This window comes from Equus asinus, chromosome 16, assembly GCF_041296235.1.
Source record: "Equus asinus isolate D_3611 breed Donkey chromosome 16, EquAss-T2T_v2, whole genome shotgun sequence".
NCBI lineage: Eukaryota > Metazoa > Chordata > Mammalia > Perissodactyla > Equidae > Equus > Equus asinus.
The window spans coordinates 31,935,960-31,953,124 of record NC_091805.1 but is presented as its reverse complement, the minus strand read 5'-3'; the positions used below and the strand labels follow the sequence as shown (position 1 = coordinate 31,953,124).

Sequence of the window (17,165 nt, the reverse complement as noted above, 5' to 3'; positions counted from 1 at the left end):
CGTACAAATTAGGGATCAACACTGTTTTGTGAAACTATTATTATATGGATGCCGGTGTAGGGATATATGTTATAGAAATATACACACACATTTCTATAACTTCAGTTTTGTATATCATGATATAAAATGTTTCCTGCTATGTATAACAATAAAATTTTTTGAGAAATGCTATTTTAAATGATGTGTAGAGTTTCTTGTATCTCTGAAGTAATACCCTCTAAACTAGAAATAAACCATGTGCAACCAATGAATCCATCATTGAATGCTCCTTAGTCCCTACCAGAGCAGTTGGGAGGCATCTCTAAAGCCCTTAAAGATGGCCACCATCAATTCCTTCCCTCCCTGAACACACATGGTGCTTCTTCATCTCCTAAGAGGTGAGGCTATTCCCCTTCCTTGAATCTGGCCTGGCACATCACTTGCTCTAATCAGTACAATGCGGCAGAAGTGATATTATGGGACAAGCCCTGGCCTAAAGAGAACCAGAAACTTCTGCCTCCTCCTTCTGGGAAGCAGGCATCATGTAATAAGTCAGACTTCTTTGAAAGCATGATGCTGTTAGGAGGCCCAAGCTAACCACCTAAAGAGGTCATGTAGAGAGCGATGCCTGACCAGCCCCAACCTGTTCCAGACATCCCTGCTGATGTCCAGCCCCAACAGACACCAGATGGAGCAGAAAAACCACATCACTGAGCCCAATCCAGATTGTAGAATGATGAGAAATAATAGATTATTGTTTAAGCCACTAAGTTTTTGGGTAGTTTGTTACAAAGCAATAGATTACTGAAACAATGTCTTTGGAACTGTGAATCATGGAAGCTAAATGCGTCTTTAATAGTAACAAGACCTCAGTTTACTCTGGAGGGCTCATTTCATAGCATATGATGTCAATATTTACCTAGCATTTCTTGGGAACACTGGCAAATCGTGGAAAATGCAATGTAAGTTGCAACACCATGCTAACAACATGAGGAATTTACTGGATGTAGAATACAGTTCTAAGATCTGAGAAAATACATCATATTCATGTAAATAAAGAATTCCAAACATCTCAAGATTTGCCATGTTAAGTTGCTGAAGTATGGCTAGAGACGAATATTCTGGAAGACAAACGGAGAAGGAAAATCTATGCTTTCAGACTCTCCTTCTGACACACAACACCTTGGACAAAACTGAAAACTGAAACAAAGCAAATTATTCACAAGTGACAGCCCTTTCATTTGTACCCACAGCTGCTGTTAAGGACCACCACTGCCTCAGCTTGATCCAATTACTGCACTGTGTACCTTATCACACAGCTTCGTTTTGTTCCTCTCCTGTCCTAGGATCTGGGCCTCATTAAGATAAGATCTGACAGCCTTGGTCAATGCTGAGTTAGAGCTGGTGGCTTCTCTTTATTTGGGCACAACTGTAAGTTCCATGGACTTACATTCAGTCATATAAGAGAGCGTTCTTTTCTGTGAGATTTTCATTTACTCTGCTGTTATTTATCCCAACCTGGGCGTTTAAGCAAGTAAAATTTTCCAGGCTTTTTTATCAAAAACATCTCATCCTCCTAACATCCCTTTTCATGGGGCTAAAGTGCTGCTTCTTGATTAGAAAAATATCCCTAATGAGGAGGCTGCAAATTTTTGTGGTGTTTTGTGACATGGGTCAAAATGTTCTCCTTTATTTTAATATTCTTGCTGTCCTCCCAAAGAGCCATAAATAAAAATAAATGATAATACAGGCTCTTGTCGAGAAAATTCAGCTCCTTCACCTTTAGTGAGCTTGATTTCCTTTCAAACTGACAAGGACTCAGCTCCTGACTGTCTGCCTTCATTTATTCTTCACACTTTAGATCTGCCTTCTGTACTGGCTCACAGCATAGTCCATATGGAAATAAAATACATCCACATTTGAAATGAGAGTGCCTTCCCTCACTGGTATTTGTTTCCAATATGATATATTTATTTCAGTGACAAGGTCCGATGGTTAAAGATGTAGTAAGACCAGAGCTCTGTGAGCAGAAAAAGGATTGAAGCGATTCCCAGGTTACTCAGGCAAAAGGAGCAGAAGGAGAGAGGCGTCCCAAGGGCCTGGTCGGTTCTGCCTGAATTATCCAGATAATTGCTTCAACCCTTTGCTTTGACAATGGAGACCTGGACTAAAATTACATAAGCCAACAGAAGTCTATTTAACCTATTTTTTCACATTCCGTTAATAATGACAGAAATGAAAGTGAGTGGAGACACCTGTCAGGATTTAGGTAGAGGCCTAATTCCATTATTGTGATGTTCGTGAGGAATTTGTAAAGTGTTGTAGAGGAAATTTCTAAAATGAATGAAAATGAAAAAAGAAAAAAATTCCAATCCCAGTAGCCCCTTCTCTGCCCAACGTCTAAACTTTGGAGCGCTGGAGGACTCCATGCCAGGCCGAATCCTATTTCTATCTACTTTCTCTCCTTAGCTGATCTCACTCCATCCCCATGATTTTAAGTACTATTTATACTCCCAAATTTATAGCTCCAGCCAGGACCTCCTCCTGGGAGCACACTTGACATACCACTGCAGAAATGACTGCATTTTTCAAATCTTACTGGTGCTTCCACTTCTACTATCCAATAGTGAACACTTATTCAGTACTTCCTATGCCACGTACTACACTTAAACATTTATGGCATGATTTCCTTTGATTCTCACATATCTGGGCAGTGGAATCTATAATTCTCTCTTTTTTTCTGGATAAAGGAACTGAGACTTAGAGAGGTTACATGAGTCGTCCAATGTTTCACGGCTACGAAGGAATGGAAGCTGGGCTCAAGGGCGCAGCTATTTGATTCTCAAACATCTCTTTACAGTGCGCCGCCTCTATTCTGTTGACTATTTTCTTCTACACATTTGTGACTTAGCATGTGCTACTTTAAATTGCCACCATCATCTTCATCATTATTTTATTATTAAGTCTTGCTTCTTCCTACCCTGATGCCAGCCCCTATGGCAGGGACCCTGTCTGATGTCTCTGTGCGCTCAGTTGTAGCGAAGCCTTTCAAAGTACATTATTATCGTGGTTGAGGTTTCACAGAAAGCTAACATTACAATTAATAGCCTGGCTAGAAGCCCAAGTCAAGAGGTTTAAAAGAGCATCTTTACTAATCAGGGTTTTAACCCATTACTCAGATCTTTAAAGACCTTTAAAGCTGTAGCACTCATTGTCCATGCTGTACCTGATTTATAGGAGGATAACGAGACTGTGGCTTCCTCGCCAGAATACACTTTGCAAAGATAGATAGAAACTAAATATTAAATGCAGGTCAGATTCCTTCAACTCGGCAAATTGTACTTTGGAGGTCACCAGGCCAAAATCTAGGAGACTAGCCTAGAAAGCCTTTTGAGGGTAGGGATTTATTATTCGTGGTACAAAAGATATAATCAAAAGACTTGTCCCTAACACTACTGGGGATCAGCCTCTTGTCTTAAAGACTGATTTTCTTTCTGTTTTTAGCTTTTGTCGCATTGTTCTGTCATTTAGTGTCAAATGGGGCAAGTTCTCTTTCCCTTTGTAACTAATCATTGCTGACATGTAGTTAAAAATCTTTTACTCCAGAGAATCAGCCTGTGGTGTTTTAGGTCAACCTCACCCCAGGTGAAAATATCATACATGGTGTCTCTGAGTCTGGGATCTAAAAATACAACAAGCTTGTTGCGTGCTGACACTTTATGGTACATTAGGCTGGGTCATCTTTCACCGAGGCGAATGTGCTGTCCAACGGTCTACAAGTGTATCACTGGCTTTGTTCAAAGTGCTCCTGGATACAGCAAATGAAAGGGGACTTTATTGACTCTCTACCACCTGCTCAGCCCCTGGGAAAGACTTCAGTATGGTAACTGGCTTTCTCTTGACTTTTTGAGGTAGTTTCCCAATAGTTCAACACTGTGAAGCCATGTGGCTTTTTGTTTGATCTAAATTTTTTCCAGTTGTTTATTGTTAGTACAAAGAAATGCTATTTTGGGGCCAGTCCTGTGGCCGAGTGGTTAAGTTTGTGTGCTCCGCTTTGGTGGCCCAAGGTTCCGATCCTGGGCATGGACATGGCACAGCTCATTTGGCCATGTTGAGGCGGCGTCCCACATGCCACAACTAGAAGAACCCACAACTAAAATATACAACTATGTACTGGGGGGATTTGGGGATAAAAAAGCAGGGGATAAAAAAAAAATGAAGATTGGCACCAGTTGTTAGCTCAAGTGCAAATCTTTAATAAAAAAGAAATGCTATTTTTTTTAAATCGGGGTGATTGAAATACACTTATTTATATAGTAAAATTCACCCTTTTTGGTGTACATTTCTATGAGTTTTGACAAATGTATACAATAATATAACCACCACCACGATCAGATATAGAACAGTTCTCTCTTCCCAAAATATTCACTTGTGCCCTTTGTAGTGAGCCCCTGTCCACAATCCCAGTCAGTCACAACCACTGATCTGCTCTCTTGCCTTTACAGATTGTCTTTATAAAATCAAACAACATGCTGCCTTTTGAATCTGGCTTTTTTAACTTACATGTTGCTTTTGAGATTCATCCATGTTGGTGTGTGCATCAGTAGTTCGTTCCTTTTTATTGTTAAATAGTATTCCATTGTAAGGATATAGCACAGTTTATCCATTCACCAGTTGAAGGACATTTGAGTTGTTTCCAGTTCGGGGCAATCATGCACAAAGCCACTGCAAACATGCGTGTACAGGATTTTGTGTGACCATAAGTTTTTATCCCTTTTAGGTAAATATGCATTGCTGGGTATACGGTGAGTGTGTAAGTTTATAAAAAACTGCCTGTTTTCCAAAGCGGCTGTACCATTTTGCATTCCTAACCAACAATGTATCAGTGTCCTAGTTGCTCTGTATCCTCCTTAGCACTTGGCACTATCAGTTTTTTGTTTGCTTGGTTTTGTTTTTGCTTTTTAGCCATTTTTGGGTGGTGTGCAGTGATCTCTCGTGATTTTATTTTGCATTTCCATAAAGATTCATGATATTGTGCATCTTTTCATATGCTTTTTTGACACTTATATATCTTCTTTGGTAAAGTTTTAGTTCAAACCTTTTGCCCATGTTTTAATTGAGAGTTTTGATTTTCTTATTTTTGAATTTTGAATGTTCTTTATATGTTCCAGATGCAAGTCCATGACAGTAAAGAGACATGCAAAAGGATGAAATTTCACCTGTGTTTACTATAGCCTCTCTTTCAGCAGAAGCCCAGCAAAAGCAGGACTTAGACTTTTCACAGTTACAGTCACAAAAGTGAGCAAACGTAGATATAGACTCTTTTGAACCATGTTGCTCTTCCTTTAATTTTTGGGAGACATTATTTAATGATGTAAACTTTCCCAGGGCTCAGCCCTTGGTCTTCTCTTCTCTATCACATTTATCTCCTTGGTGACCTCATCCAGTATATGGCTTTAAATGCCATCTATACAAATGATTTCCAAATTTATGTCTCTGGTCTGACGTCTAGATTCACATCTATAATTCCAGATACATAGCCCTAACTACCTAATTGACATCTCTACCTAAAATTAAACAAACATTTTAAAATTTAGCATGTCCCAAACTGAACTCCAGATCTTCCACCCTAAATCTGCTCCACTACACTTCTCCTCATCCCAGTTAATGGCAACTTTATCTTTCCAGTTACTTAGGCCAAACTTTGAAGTGTTAAGGATACTTTCTCTTGCACCTTACATCCAATCCATCCACAATGCTGTGGTCTCTGCCTTGAATATATAGCAAGAGTATGATTACTTGTCAAAAGTTCCACTGCTTACATTCTGATCTGAGACAGCGTCACCTCTCATCTGGATTACTGCAATATCCACCCAAGAGGTCTTTCAGCTTCCTCCCCTACCTTTCTCCCCAACCCCACCCCACAGGCTACTGCCAATACGGCAACCACAACAGTCAATTTAAAACATAATTCAGGGGTCAGCCCCAGTGACCTACTGGTTAATTTTAGCACCCTCCACTTCAGCAGTTAGGTTTCAGTTCCTGGGTGCACACCTACACTACTTGTCTGTCAGAGGCCATGCTGTGGTGGTGGCTCACATACAAAATAGAGGAAGATTGGCCACAGGTGTTAGCTCAGGGCAGATCTTTCTCAGCAAAAAAAAAAAAAAAAAAAAAAGCCCATAATTCGGGTAACTGTACTCCTCTCCTTAAAAGCCTGAAGTGATAAAAATCAAAGCCAAAATCCTCACAATGGTCAATGAGGCTCTGCATGATCTGTTCCCTCCCCCATTATCTCCAAATCCCTTTCTGAAAACACTTTAGCACTCTGTTATTATCACCAAATTACATCATATTTTCCATGTAATTTTAAATTAAATGGCACAAATGAGAAGGTACATTACTGATGCTAAGCATGCAGTGAGTCAATAGTAAAGCTAAAAACAGAATTTCGCACCTTGCCCACTTTTAATACTATATTCTAACTATTAGATATTTTGCCTTCCCAGGGGCTATAATAACCTTGTTAAAAAATAAAACTAGCTGACAGTTATTAATTTCTGTTTTCTGGGTACTTTACACACCTTTTCTTTAATCTTCACAACTCTACGCAGTTGTTAGAAGCTGTACTCATTCTTGAGGTGGTGGGCCTGAGACTTAGGACTGTAGGGGACTTCCTTCAGGCCACACAGATGACAACTGAAGAGAGGAGGGGAGCTCAGGTGGGCCACACTCCAGACCCCATCTCATTATTGCCATATCCTCTTTCCTTTGCCAAAAGTAGGTCAAAAATTGAAGAAGAAATACAAAGATTATTTTTCCTTGGTCTCTTATAAAAAAGATATCAAAGGTAAACATTTTTTACGCTTTGTAATTCTATCTTCAAAATATTCCATACATGCTTCTGTCTTCCTTTATTATTTTTTCTTTCTTGCCCATGCCCGTGTAGGTGGCAAAGACCTTATAACCCGGGCGAAACACTGCCGGTGAAAATCTTGAAACTCGAAAGAGAATACTGAATTTACAGGAGATGAATCAAGTTCTCCTACCCTGGAAACCAGCCAGCCTAATCGATATATATATCTACTTAGCATTATGCACTAAATGTTCCTGAAAAGCTGTCTATAAAATAAATATTTGCATACGAAAATCATATATTCCCACTGCTTTCCTTTGTGATTTTAGAAATGTGTTCCCACACACACAAAGAAAAATGTTTACCCCAATATATTACAAAATGATGCTCATGAAGCCAAACATGCACTCGAAGGAATAGTCTGACTGTCAACACTACTCATGCAAGAAGTTTGTCAAATGGGCAACCAATCCATGTGATCATTGATACTCCACAAAAGCACAACTATGTCAAAATACACAATCAATTCCAGCTCAAATATTTGAACAGCCTTCCTATGCTGCGATGCTGGATGTTTAATAAAACCCAATAGAAATTAATGAAAACACTTCCAGGGGTGTTGTTAAGTATCCTCTGCTTTGCAGTTAACAGTAAGTTGCTATTATCCCTTTAACTGGCTACTGACTCCTTTACCAATCAATAAAAGTTTACTAACCTTAATGAGTAGCTAACCGATAAAAAAGAGATTCCATGTCTCTTACTCGATAAGAACAATTGTGGTGTCACCTGAGATAAGAGGAAACTTCTTGCTACTTCTATACAATTCTGAAAACTTTAGAGCCAGATGTCATATATATATATGTCATATATATATAGATATATATATATAAATCAGACTATGGCATCACATGCTAGCTGCAGAGATGCCATTCTGTGCAACTTAGGGGAATCCTATCTGGAAGAATCTTGATTGCTGCCTCTACAAAAATGTACATGGTAATATCAACCTCATAGGGTCATCCATAGAATTAAATGTTAATTTACTCACATGTCTTATCTAATTTAACCCTCATCAATTGTGAGATAAATATTATTTACCACAATCTGACAGGTTTGGAAACTGAAACTCAGAGGGTTGAAGTCATTTACTCAATGTTAGGCATCTAATAGGTTTTGAATGAAGGTCTTAAGACAAAGTCTGTGCTCTCTTTTTTAGCAAGCAGTTAATTTATTGTAGGCCTTCAAATAAGTTTACTCATTTAATGAACACTTTATTGATCAGCAAATAAGTATTTGTCCAATGAATGAAGGAAGGAAGGAATATAGTGTGTAAATACACACGTATGTGTACATAATGTGTGTGCAGATTTACGCTGTGAACACTCTGTTACCTGTTAGTGGACCGGAATGCGTCTTGACTAGAAACTTACCACCCAGAACTAGTTATCAAAGAATTAGAAGAAACAAAAACACTTAAACACCACCAATCCTATGCTGAATATAGCTTCTTTCTTCTTGGGATGAATTCACAGTTTTCTTAGACAAATTTGATTTATTTAAGTAAGAGCTATTGGCTTTGGAAAATTTTCGTCAAGCCAGGCTATTCAGTGCAGAAACAAATGCGTCAGTGCTTAACAATCTTTCTATTTCTGAAAAATAAAGCCATCGCAATTATAAATATGGGCAAACATTGTCAAATTTTCTAATATAATGTGAGAAAATGCTAGTTTTGTTACTAAAGCATTTGAATTATTAATAGATTCGTTTTTAAGAATGTTGACATCTTGGTTGATTTGAATGGCCCTTCATGGAGAGGGGTTTTTGCATTCTGCCTAGGTTGGCAGGCCAATTTACAGACCCCAGTCTTAGACGCACAAAAGCCATTATCAGCCAGGGCGGAGAATTCCCAGGGAGAGAATGCTTTCGTTGCCACCATTGGTGGCGGCTACTGTTTCCAGTCCCCTCCACTTAGGGACTCCCTAATGGAGTAAAGATTGAACTAAATGATAAGAGCACTGCTCCTGAGATGAGGTGTCCTTGGTTCAAATCCCAATTTCTTTATTTATTCTTCCATTTAACACATTTATTTTCATAAAAAACAGATACCAGTCACTTTCTTAGGAGCTATGAAAACAAAGATCGGTGATGACCCAATATCCCAGCCAGCCTTCCTTCCTCGTTGCTAGATCCTTCTCTGCAGAGTGAGGCAGAGGGAGGGCTTTCATTTCAAAAACCACACCAGCAAACTGCATGGAGCAGTTTCTGACCAAGGAGAAGGAGGGTCTCTGCTTTCTGGGTCACAGCCCAGTAAAGTAGAAAAGTGTGTTTCTACTCATGTCTTTGAAGAGAGCAGTAGCAGATGAGTGAATGAGTGGCCTGCCCCTTGCCCTTGGCTTTGACTGTCCCAAAGCATGCTATACAAGCACCTATGACTCTGCACGGAGGGCTTTCTCTGGTTTCTAACAGAGGGCAGGGCCCGCCAGAAATGCTGAGACAGTTGACCCCTCCTGGAGTAGCACTCCTTAATAACAGAGGAGAATAAATACCCACCTTTCCTGCCCCTTAGGTGTGACACTGCTGAGCTAAATTCCTCCCGTCTCCCAGAGGTTGGGAGGGGACTGAGCTCTGGGAGTCTACTGCACACATACTAGCTTCCTTCCTTCCCTTCCCTGTCTCACCTCTCCACTCCTCTCTTGATGATTCCTGGCATCATCTTCCAAATAAACTAATTATACTTAAATTCTCATCTCAGAGTCTGTTTCTGAGGGACCCAACCTAAGGCAAAGACTAAAGAACTTGTGTGAAAACTTATTGGCAGGCACAAGGCACAGATCCCCCCTTCCCCGAGTAGTGCAGTCTGTACTGGTATACTGCGAAAACTGGCCTGCAAGTCCTCCCATCCCTTCACCCAAACTCCTCTGGCCAGGGAGAAATTGGGGGGATGAAAACAAAGAGATTTAGACTTGGTGATGTTCACGCCAATTAACGTAAGGAATGTAATGTAAGGAATCATGTGTGTCTTTAACACATAAGGCCAGGCTTATTCTCAAGAAACAAGGGCAGAGGGATGTTAAGAAAGAGAAATGTGAACCTCTACCAAGGATTAGGCACAGTGTTTTCCAAAGGAAAGCATCCTGGGAAGAGGGTGGGGGGAGAGCACGTTTTCCGAAGTGCCAGCAGGTTCTGAGTGAGAGCTCATCTGGTGCACCAGCAAAAACCAGATGCAAGAAAAACACTCATGACATGTAGCAGACACCTGAGGCCCCACATTGTGGAATTTTCCTGGCACAGCGAGGGAACACTCCTTTATCTTGGCTAGGGTGTTGAATTTCTGGGAGTATTAGTGGGAACAGGAAGGGAATAAGGACAGTGCTGGGAACACAGATGGGAAAGGGTATTAAAGGGGTGAGAGGAGAGAAGAGGGAGAATTACTGAACAAGAAAGCACAGACTTGGAATACCTCGAGGCCAAGGTAGGGAGACCCTGCTCCTTTGAGCGGTGCAGAAGATACACAATTTCCCCACTCTCATCCCCTGACTATGTGGTTTGAGAGGAATTATGTGAACTCTTTGGTAAGGAACTGATGAAAACATTCATCAGCATAATCTATTTTCCTGAAAGCACCTGAGGCAGACATTACAGTCAGCCGAACTGTGAACTCCCACAAGGAGAAGAGGATCTACTCTGACAACTACCCAGCTTAGGAAACAAGCTGGCCGGTTGGCCAGAGGGAGCTGGACACCCTTGGAGTGTGAAAGGAAGGGTGTTGCCACCTGAGAGATTCCAGCATTTCCCACACTGCTCAGTTCAAGGATTTCAGGATGAGAACCTTCCTGTCCAACTGCCTCTCCATCTTACCCCACTACACACCTGTAAATCCATTCCATGAGTTAATTTTCAAACAGGCTTGAGTTTTAACTGAAGGAGGCATTTGGGGGTTAGCAGTACTGCTGTGGTTGTATATATGAAGGCTGCTGAGGCAGGAGGATAAAATGGATAGGGTGGCATGGTATCCTTCTGTTCACCCAATCACTCCCTTATCCACCACCAGTCTGATAGGCAGCAGTCTTGAATACAAAAGGAGAGAGAGGCTAGGATATACAGAACCAAATGCGTAGAAGATGTTGTAAGATTCTGGGCCCAAGTTATTCTACTCTGGAACCCAGTTGACAATGTCCAACTCAGAGTTGGGGAGAAGGCCTTTCCTATCCCCTTTAGTGGGTCTCTAGGCCCATAACATCGCCTATTATGGTGCAACTCAGTCTCCTTAAGACTCATGGGGCCACTACCAGACAACTGGTGTGTGGAGCATAGTCTTCTTTCTGAGGACACCTTGCAAAGAATTTGAGTCTTAATCCTAAGTGAATGTATCCCAGGATGGGCCTGCATACATAATTAGTGAACCAAATGGGAGAGGGACTGGGATTCCCAAATAAGCAGGTGGGGCTGCGAGCTGGTAAAGTTCAGGTAGTAATGTTTATCTGCCGTCATTGACAAGACAAGGTCTTCAGATTACACAAGTAATTACGCGTCCAGACATGTCATGTGTAAGTAGACATAACAAAACTCAGTGCTGGCTCTACATTAGTGAAGGTGTTTCTGCAGAGCTCTTTTGGGGACAACTGACATGTATGGAACAGATGTTGTAGGCTTTGAAACGTTTTCTGACTCTCAGAGACCTATGAGAATAAAATGTGTCTGTAAAAGAAAAAGAATGCGGGGATGAAATTGGAAATGGGAGTCAAATCCATCTCATGCTTCTGGATGTTTTTAAACTTAGAGAGAAAATTTCACCAACTTTTCATTAGGCAAAATGCATGCTTCTAAGAGCAAACAGGAAAGGAAAAATTGCCTTGTGTTGATTTCACCTGTCATTCTGGTGGTTGCTCACATCCCTTCAATTCCCAGAGAAGGGTTTTTGAACTATTTAACTCTGCACTTGAGTTGGTGTCCATCTTTTATTAGCTCCTGTGTAAATGCACCACTGAAGGAAAAGTGGAGAGAGAAAATGAATCATTGTAGAAGGAAAAGAAGTGTGATGACTCACCCAGAGCTAACCTCCTTTTGAATAAGACAAAATTGACAACCAGCCACAATTATGCATCCTGTAAATCCTGAGGACTGAAAACCATCTCTTTCTGTCAAATCGAATACTCCATTGCTATCACCACTGCCTCTCATTCATCCAGCACAGCAGTGGAAGGGATGTCACTGAAGTATTTTTTTTCCTGATCTGTTTTGTGTCTAGAAGGCTATTGCAATGACCATTGGACTGAATTGAGGATGATTTCATCAAACAATTAGCCAAACGGGCAATTTAGGAGTCCCTCACCCATCAGCAGCATGCCCTCCCTTCACCTGCCAAGGAATTTATGGGCTAGGTAACTAGATTGCCTACACGGATCAGTTGTTTTACAAATAGGTAGTCAGTGCCTTCAGATGTGTATTCACAAATACCAAAGATTTATTCTATGGGATATTAAAGGCATAATACTGGGAGTTAGGGCACCAGAGCTCTTATCCTACTTGGTAACTGAAGAGCTGTGTGACCATTTTATGTTTCGGTGTCCTCATCTGCAAAATGGGCCAAGCAGTGAGTTCGGTGCTCTCCAAGATGCTGTTGGACCTAACATTCTCTGATGCTTCAATTCTGGTAGGAAAGCACAATAATCCATTTGGAAACTGCCACCACACACATTTTGCACCTTCAGAGAGAGTTTTATGAGGTGTGAGGTGTTCTTATGACAAAATTCACTACTCAGTAAGACACAGGTTAGTTCATGGCTTCCTCGGTCATCTTTTTTTTTTAATTACTGTTTTTTAAAAAATTGAAATATAATTGACATATGTTATGTTAGTTTCAAGCGTATAATATAATGATTTGATAGACATATATATTATGCAATGATTACCACAATAGTCTAGTTAACATCCATCACCACACATATTTACAATCTTTTTTCCTCTGATGTTCCTCAGTCATCTTGATCTAATTCAGCCCGTACATTCTGGAGAGCAATTGAGCAGAAAACTCTAGAAGTTACATATCCCAAGAAAATCTTCTGATGTTAAGAGCTCTGTAATATATTTTTAATATAAAAAATATACTCAGGAAAGTTCCTTTGTGGGATTCCAACATGGAATAACAGAGAAAGCTGGTATCTGGGGGCCTTGACCAGGATAGCCCACTATAGAAAAGACCAGGCTCAAGAAAATTAGGCTAATACACATCATGGAGATGTGAGCTGCTTGGTTCAGGATGGGTCTGTAGTGACAGCATGCTAATAACCATGGCCACATTGGCTCACATTGTCTCATTCATCTTTACCCATAAATAAATAAATAATCCTATGAGGTGGTTACCCATATTATCTCTATTTTACAGATCATGAAGTGAAGACTCAGACTAAGTATCAGAGCTGGGGCTTAAACCCAGGGATGTCTTGACACCAAAAGCTGTGATAGTCACCTCTACCCCATCCTTCAGGACACATTAACTGCCAAGTAGGCTGGCGCTTGGTTTCAGAGATACAGGTCCGTACTGAGTGGTCAGACCACACATTTCCCCATAAAATCTCTTCTGGCCGCATCTGATGCCAGCCTGATGGCTCAAAGTTACTAGATCATGCGGGGGCTGTCAGCAGAAGTTGAGTTGAAGGGAAAAGGAGGATTAAAACCAGAGAGTGCATCTTTCACACGGATTCAAAATCCTGGGACCCCCTTTTCCCCAGGCCAGACTGGAAGCAGTGTGAAACTGAGCACAGAAAAATATCGAAAGGGAGATATATTAGAAAAAATAACTTTAAAGGAGTTCAACAAGAAGCACCTAATCTTCTATCACCAGACACGGCTCCACGTATTCCCAGCTCTAGTCTTCATCACAGCCATCTCTTAACTGCAGAGAGAAAAATGAGATCTGCCCACTCTGCCTCACCAGAATGCTGTAAAAGTAAATGAAAATGTGTGAAAAGTGTTTAAATCTCATTGAAATTGGTTAAATGAATTCAGGGTGCTCTCTTTGTGTATTATTACAAATTATCATTGGTATCATAAGTAGCAGTTATTCAAGAGAGCTCTACCCTCTCTCCATGCAGACTCACTTCTGCCACCCACTCAGTGGTTTTTTATAAAGCTGTTCTTCCTCTTGTAAAGAAAATCAGCAACTGGCTATAAAACTATTTTCTTGGGATTGTATTTGAAACAACACAACTCCAGCAAGTTCCCACTCCATAATATACTTTTGAGCTCTTCCTCTTTGAACCCTCTGCATATTCTCATCTCTCTCCTGTTGTGTGTGTGTGTGTGTTTGAAAGCCAGACTCCTAGGATTGAGACAGAACAAATGAATGCATCCTCAGGGGAAATGCTAAATCAGTGACATGAAGGTGATTTAAAGGTCTTAAGGGCATCCAATATTATTAAGCTTAAAGCATAGCCCAGACTTCCAAGGAAATAGAGCCAGCTGAAACTAGCATCCTCAAATTAAAAAAAAAAAAGAGAGAGAGAGAGAAAGAATGTTGTATTTACAACTCCCATGTTAAAATAACTCATAAAGTGGGAGAAAGACATTTCCAGAGAGGAAATAATTTTTTTCTAGATTCACAGCGTAGGCGAATTCAGTGCTTTTCTGAAGAGTTCTGTGCAGGATGCTTTTTAACTCAATTTAGTCCCCATTTTACATTCTGTTTCTTGGGGCAAGAAAGCTTTTTTTAGAGCAGAGCCAGGTAATAGTCAGCCTCCTGGATAGTCGGAAGCTTATGAAAGTCTTGCTCTTGCCTTTCATCTCTCCATAAAACTGTACACTCTCCTGATTACCCCAAATTACAATGTTTGCTGCTACTCCCTTTAATCAGATTTGAGCAATTCTGCTTAGTTAAAAAAAAAATCAAATGGCATTTTCCTTTCATAAGGTTTCGCACTTCATAAGAGGAGTGAATTCTGTTATCCTTCATTGCTCCCCAGGAGAGATTTTTCTTTTAATGTTTTGAAGCCATGATTGTTGTGTATCAAGATGCTCAGTCTTGGCCCCATGGTGGTGGATTGGATTACTTTGCTGATTTCTTACCTGCAGTGTAAGACTCCCATGTAGATTAGGACAGGGTTTAAGAGGAATTATCTCCTTTTTTTAATAGATCACATACTGAGTCTTAAGCTCCAAATTCAACAGAAAATCAAGCTAATTGTTCATTTCTTCCAGGATATCCCTGAAGGATAATTGACCTCTGAAGAACAACTTCTTAGTAGGAAACTAAATAATTAAGGTGAAGGAAATACATTTCTTGTTCACAATTCCCATTGTAAAGGGGTTTTTGTATGTGTGATGAGATCAAAACCCTGCATGCATTTTATACAAAAGATAAATACACCTTTTCCCCCAGCCTGTTTTGAACTAGTTATTTTAAGCAGGACACACATTCAAATTATTGTTATAGATAAAATCTTTACTTTTCTAGTTATTGAAATGAAGTACTCTCAACCAAATCAGACTTCTCTTCATTTAATAAATCAAGTTCTTCTACACCAATTGGATTAATTCCTACACTGAAAGAATGACCTAGAAATGTACAACATAGACAGCTTTGTAAAATGATAGTTACGGATGTTTTCCCCAATTGGTACATTTATTCTTTATTATTTTAATCTGCCATACCTATCTGCCTATCCTACAAATTTTCAGCAATAACTATGACTCACGCTCCCCAAACAATAAAAAAGAAGCTAACCTCAAACTTTTAATTCTGTAAGAGCAGAAATCAACAGCCCTGATGAGGCTGTTGTATTTCCTATGATGTTGAAAAGCATCTCAACCCCAAACATTATAATACGTAGTCTTCTTAAAATAAAAGCATACCAAAGGAGATCCTAATATATGCCTCCAACTCACTAAAAATTGCTCTGAAATTACAGAGTTCATGACATTTCCCAGAATCAAGTCCAATTTAAATCAATTCAGTCAATGCAATTTTTAACTTAACGATTATAACCTCCAAAAGGAGCTTTGCCACGAAACATTTCAAGGTGCTTGAGAAAAATGGAATAATGTTCCCCAGCGTGGCCTGAGGTGTGGGAAATCTCCCCTAGGAGAGGACAACTTTGCCAGCTCCCTGCACATCCCTAACCACCCCCAAAGTCTCTAATTTGTAAATTGCTGAATCAGTTTGTGCACATTTGGAAAATTACTGCTTTCCTGCAATTTTCTGTAAGCTATTGCTAAATTGTTCTGTTGAATGTTAGTGAAAAATTATATTTTTAAACCACCTCTGAATCCTAAAAGCCCATGGCACGGTATTCTGTTTATGTGAGCAATTTAGCTTTATTAAACAGCATGACATAGACTAAGCGAGCTAAGATAAGCTTGGTACAGTATGTGCCCCAGAATCATCAGCCAGAGGAGCCAATTGGTTTCCATCTTGATTCCTGAGAGCTGAATGGACACCTGGGAAGCAGGGGGGATATTTGACTCCCTATCTCACCTTGGACCTTATTAGAGGAATTTTTCTAGACAGTGCAAGTCAGAAGAACTTCCAGAAAGTATTTATTTCTGAACTTCCCTGTTTCAACTGTTTACCAAACCACCAGTTATGGAGTTTGCTTTGGGAATGTTGGGCAATAAGATAATATGATTCCCAAACTGAGCCTGAAGTGCTATACATCAGAGTCAGAATTTGTTCATTCATTAGAGGAATGGAGTAAGGTAACCAAGCTGTAACCCAGGAAGTGAGAAAGAACAAACACATTTGCAGTTATTTGCTAACATACAAGGTAACGTTAGCTTTGCAGACCAAGGGAAGAGAAATGGTTATTGAAATCTGTTAATCTGTTTGTGCCCTCCTCACTCACCCTGCCTGGGAGTTCCAGAAAGGATGAATTAAAAGGAAACTTACAGAAATTCAGCAAATCCTCACATAATGTGTTCTCCTGTGTCACTATGAGAAGTAATATTCTTGCTAAGCAGTTTGTTCCACTTTAAATCTTTAGATACTCAGTCTTCTCTAAGGTCATTGTATGAATTTAGACACACCATTCTGGAAACTAAATTAGCCTGCATTTACTGGGAAGTTGAATGCAGCCAGACTAATGGCAGTGCAAGTGTAATTGGTTCCCAACATGTGTCACAGTGTATACTTCTCAAGCCCTAGAAAAGATGCATTATGGGACTAATTTTTAAATGTTAATGGATATTGGACATTTGCCAGACACCCAGCTGTGCACAAAACACTGAGATGGTAAATAGCTCTTGATCTGTTTAGAAACAAATGATGATGGTTTTTAGGATTCCACGGGACTGACGGCATGGCAACCAGCTCAGACTGGGAGACTGACCCCATTAA

The 17,165-nt window shown here is 40.1% G+C and overlaps 1 long non-coding RNA gene across 1 annotated transcript; it reads left to right on the top strand.

The window, feature by feature from the left end:
• The first annotated feature begins 3,739 nt into the window (after positions 1–3,739).
• Positions 3,740–7,099, top strand: LOC139040362 (uncharacterized). The gene is made up of 4 exons (XR_011494756.1): positions 3,740–3,862; positions 4,760–4,784; positions 5,151–5,277; positions 6,929–7,099. It is a non-coding gene; the product is annotated as an uncharacterized lncRNA (long non-coding RNA).
• The last annotated feature ends 10,066 nt before the right edge of the window (positions 7,100–17,165 follow it).